General features: G+C 34.9%; 1 long non-coding RNA gene across 1 annotated transcript; it reads left to right on the top strand.

The window, feature by feature from the left end:
- The first annotated feature begins 1,549 nt into the window (after positions 1 to 1,549).
- LOC133880186 (uncharacterized) lies at positions 1,550 to 3,997 on the top strand. The gene is made up of 4 exons (XR_009902205.1): positions 1,550 to 1,749; positions 2,688 to 2,791; positions 2,897 to 2,990; positions 3,554 to 3,997. It is a non-coding gene; the product is annotated as an uncharacterized LOC133880186 (long non-coding RNA).
- Positions 3,998 to 4,877: the final 880 nt, after the last annotated feature.

Below are 4,877 nucleotides of genomic sequence, written 5' to 3'. Positions count from 1 at the left end.
TTTCTCTAGCATTCCTAATCAACCAAAAAGCAATTGATGAGCATCTCTCGACTATTGCCTTCCTATTGAGTACCACACACACACAGATGTTTTCCAATTTTCATCTCTAATTGAAACGGGTCTAGGTTCAAGTTCACTGTTTTAGCTCACTCTTCCAGGAGATGGTACCTCTTCATGTAATTTTTTGTCTTAGCTTTTCATCAAATCAAATATCACCTTGTTCTTGTGCCTCTCAGAGAGAATCACTCATAAATATATGGCGTTAATGGTGACAATCACTTGGATTTCTGGGTGATTTGCTTATTTCTTTCTCTGTTTTGATTCCATTTTTCTATTGGGTGTCTTTGAGTTCTAGGTGCTATGTTTTTTGGGTCCTTTGCTTAATTGGGTTTTCCTCGAAGCACACATTCTTAGGTACCATATGGCATTGGAACCAATCGGTACACCGAGGAGAATCGTAGAATTCATGCACTAGTAGTAGATACCACATGGCTCTCATGGAATAGTCATTGAACCAGCGCTACTCGCTCTTTGTCCACGAAGAACTCGACGAACTGTCTAAGAGTTTCACAATAACTGACCCAAGTATCATGGGCCACCCCATCGTGTTCGTGAGCCGTGGGTACCTAAAAATGTCAGGGTACTCAAAAGAGAAGTTGACCGGCAAGAATGGCAAGGTATTCCAAGGCCCTAGGACCAACCGAAGGTTGGTTACGGAGATTCATTTGGTTTTCCAGCAGGTTATGAAGTTTCACCCAAATTACTCTCTCTCTTTCTCCCTAACTTTTTCGGCAAATCTCTTTGTGTCGGGATTTATTTTTCGGGAATCATACAGAGAGAAAGTTTGGGAAGGAGATGTGGTAAAACCCTAAAAGTCTTGTGAGGGAATATACGAGTCGGACCGAGCGGCGAGAATTTCGATTGCTGTTAAGGAGGCGTTGGAGGAGAGCAAGAGAGGAAGAGGTAGGAAAAATGAGGGCATTTTCGTAAAGTTGGGATCAAAAATAGCACGTGCGGTACTTTCCGTTAAGGAAGACGGAATAAGCTAATGGAATGGCTACATTGCAAATTTTTAAAACTTTATTAGCGTTAATTGAAACTTTTTTTTACTTTGAATGCAAAATTGCAATTCGGGTGAAACTTCATGGAATAAAGTGTAATTTTTCCTTTTAATTTTACATAAAAATAAAAATTTTTTAAAGTGAAAGAAAATCTGTGGCTTGCAAATATATAAGAAAACTTATGCTAATGATGATAGAACTGCTTATCCTCATTCCTCTAAAAGTGCAAGCAAACAATCTTGCCCATTCAGTTTCCACATTTATATCTGAACTTCACTACGAAAAAAGAAAGTTTTTGGTGTCGTTTTCATTAATGTCGTTTAAAGGAAACGATGCCAAATTTAGGCATTGGCGTTGTTTAAAATATAAGCGATGCTTTTTTAAAACGACGTAAACTAATGTTGCTTTCTGAGGAAACGACGCTGATCTCCATTTTTCGCGTCGGTTGGTCTCTTAAACGACGAGAACAATGAAAATAATTTTGATGACCCTGGCCCCGTGCGCGCGAGAAACACGCGTACCCTATCCTTTTTTCTACCTTTCCCTTTTCCCTCTTCCGCCTGTAATCCCTCTCTAATCTCTCTCAGATTATAGCTTCGATCTCTAATCTCTCTCAAAAAATACGGCTTCTCGATCTAATCTCTCTATACCTCCTCCAACAAACGACGCTTCTCTCCATCTCTCTCAGGTAATTTGATAATTTTCCTTTACTTTTTTCAGTTCTTTAATTTCTTTCATTCAAACAAATGAAGGGCGATTATTAGGAATTTAAGTTGGACATATGTTGGAAATACTTGGTATGAATGACGAAAACATTCGCAAAAATCGAAACCCCTTTGCTATTCACAAAAATTGATAATTGTTGAGATTGGTTTTGGGTTCAATCTGAGTGGGTTTATTTCCTGGTATTGTTCTTTTTACTACAAGGATGTTGATTTTTAGTTCTTTTTGTTTTGCTATTGAATTCGTTGCTTGTCCAAAAATTGTGAAGACCAAATATTCCTTAAGTACTTAAGAAAATTGTTGGATGTTGAAACTAGTTTAATTAGCAGTAACTTATACTGGGTAATATTGCAGCCCTTGTATTTTATGATGTGGGGCACTACCCAAAGAGATTTATTGTTTGAATTATGGACCCGTAGGAGAAATCGTCCTTAATCTGCGGAAGTTAGCTTCTATTTTCTATATGAGACAGCAGCAATACCACAAGCACTGCCTCACCAGTATATTTATGGCTCTTTCCTATTGTGTTGTCTCACTTATCCAAATAGCCTTAACATAATTAGCACAATAAACAAGAGTATTGCAAGACTCGGACTAGTTTTGGCATTTATGTTTTCTTAAGCATAATAATGGAACAAAAAGAAGGTAGCACAACAGAAATCATAAGCAAATTTGCAAATACTGTGGTCATTTTTGTTTCGTTAAATTGGGTTGGTGTTAAGTGTGATCGTACCTTATTATTTCTTGTATTTGATGGTCTTATTGCACATAAGCAAATTTCAGCTAAAAGAATTACATTTTTTACAAGTGGACATCCTGTATTTCCATTTTAAATTCTATCATATGTTTATTGTCTATATTAAAGAGTTAATAGATGTGTACAATTGTGTATATATTTACAAGAGTGGTGAAGCCATAGACAAGAGTTGGATGTCTTCGTGTTCACGGGCTCCGAGCCCGCCAGAAGGCCCAAGAAGCGAGCTAGGAACATTCAGAAACAGCTTAACGTAATTAATTTACAAGCCCAAGATTTTGCTTCTTTATTTTATTTATTTATTTTTTCTATTCTTAGTTATTTTTTAATTCTAGTAATCCATGATTTTGTTTTGCAGTGTGTTTTTCCGGGATTGTGGTTGGGTTCGATTACGGTGGAGTCATTCAAGGTCACCATTCACCAATGCTCCTGGGAAGGTCTAATCAAGGAAGGTCTCTCTTTCTTTCTGTTTTGACCTTTTTCTATTCGTTTTCTTGTTAACAGAGAATGTTAATTAGTTTAACGTAAAAGGGTCAAATTAGATTTCTTTGGTTTCAAGCAATGGAATAGAAAAATTGGATTTTCTTAATTTTTGTTTTAAAATTTTATTTTTCTATTAGTGATAAAACTGCATGTTTTTGGATTTTGTTTGTTTTGTGACGGGAATTAGTTTAATGTTTGATAAAAGGGGTTGAATTAGGTTTCTTTAGTTACAAGCAATAGAATAGAAAATGGAGAAATGCTGTATGTACGTACTTTTAAGTGGTTACTTTCAAGTATTTATTTTTTGTTATGACAGTGAAAATCAATATATATATATATATATATAAGATTAATCCGTTTAAAATTTAATGGCTAATGGTGATTTTCACTACCACATTAAGTAGTAAGGACTTGGAAGTACGTGTAGCATTTCTCTTAAAAGGGATTTTGTCAGATTTTATTAGTGAATTCCTCTCTTAGGGGCCAAACCCCTTGTTTTTGAATTCTATTTGTTTGTTTTTGTTGCTTGCAGGGTTGAATAAAACTGATGCTAATGTTGTGGTTCTTTGACTGTTTGTTAGAACTTTGAAGGCTTTGAGACTGCGGCCTCTTTTGACATAAAAGGAAGGTATAACAAACCATAAAACTTTGAAGATGAATGGATGACATTGTATCCTGTTTTTGCGTATCTTGCAAGAAAGCTCAAGTGTTGGAAAGAGTTATATGGTTTTTAGTGGTTATATAAGTAGTCAAAGATGTTCATATGGGTTAAAATGATCGAAGTTTGAATAAATTTAATGTTAACATTATCTATAGCTTTGAATGAGGATGATTTAGAGAGCTTTTTGTTAACTTCCTTTTCTTTTTTTTCTTTTTGAATTCGCATTTATTTGAGCTGGGCAGATTTGTTTGGTGGCCATTGATCAATATGATAGAATTTTCATGCTTTTATGAATAAAGTTCAATGAATTTGGTAGTTTTGTTGTGCTTTTCTTTCCTGTTAAGAATTTGTGGAGGAATTTGTTTGGAGATAGAAATGCATAGGGGAGAAAGAAAGAGACATGCACGATTGACCCGAGACAAGTTGTTGGGAGAGAGATAAAATTAAATAATTGTAGAGGGGCAGGTTCAATTGGTTTTCTTTTTTAAATAAGGGAGTTGATAAGGTAAGGTAACGGAGAACTGTTTTTGTTTGTTACTACAACAGACTTGTGGGAAAGTGGTGGAAAATAGTTAAGGCTGATAAAAAATGTAAACCATATTTATTTATTTATTTATTTTTTATGACGAGAAATCTCTTTAAAGCAAAGTCCATCCTTGTCGGATCAGTCGAATGTTTTTCAATTCCCTTTCTTCTAGGTTGGTGCCGACCTCGTTGGATGCGCGCAGTTGTTGTAGCATAAGCTTCAAGCTTCTTTATCGCTGGTTGTTCTCTCTGTTCTTTTGTTCTTTCTTTGGTTTCTTTATTGTTAGTAAATCTTTGGGCAAAAAGTTATCCAGTGTTGTTCTCTGAAATCTAGTATTATTTTCTTTGAAAAAGGATGGTACTTTGCTCTTATCTTGCATACATAATTAGATATATTGTTTTAGCTTTAGGTTAGAATTTGAGTGTCATAGTATTCTTGATTATATGCATGGAGTAATGCTAGGAACTACATTTATATTCTACAATGTTAACGTGACAGACTAACAGTCCTAAACAACTCTTGAATTAATCTTTGTTGAAAAAAAAAATTATAGATTAATTGGGACCGCCACATCAGCATAATTGAGAGATAAAAAAAAATGTGATATATAACATTCGCCGAATATGGATTTTCTTCTCTCAGAAAAGCTTTGCATTAATCATTTTAAAC

The sequence above is a fragment of the Alnus glutinosa genome, chromosome 10, assembly GCF_958979055.1.
Source record: "Alnus glutinosa chromosome 10, dhAlnGlut1.1, whole genome shotgun sequence".
Lineage (NCBI taxonomy): Eukaryota > Viridiplantae > Streptophyta > Magnoliopsida > Fagales > Betulaceae > Alnus > Alnus glutinosa.
Note: the sequence above shows the minus strand (reverse complement) of the source record. Positions and strands in the feature narration are given on the sequence as shown.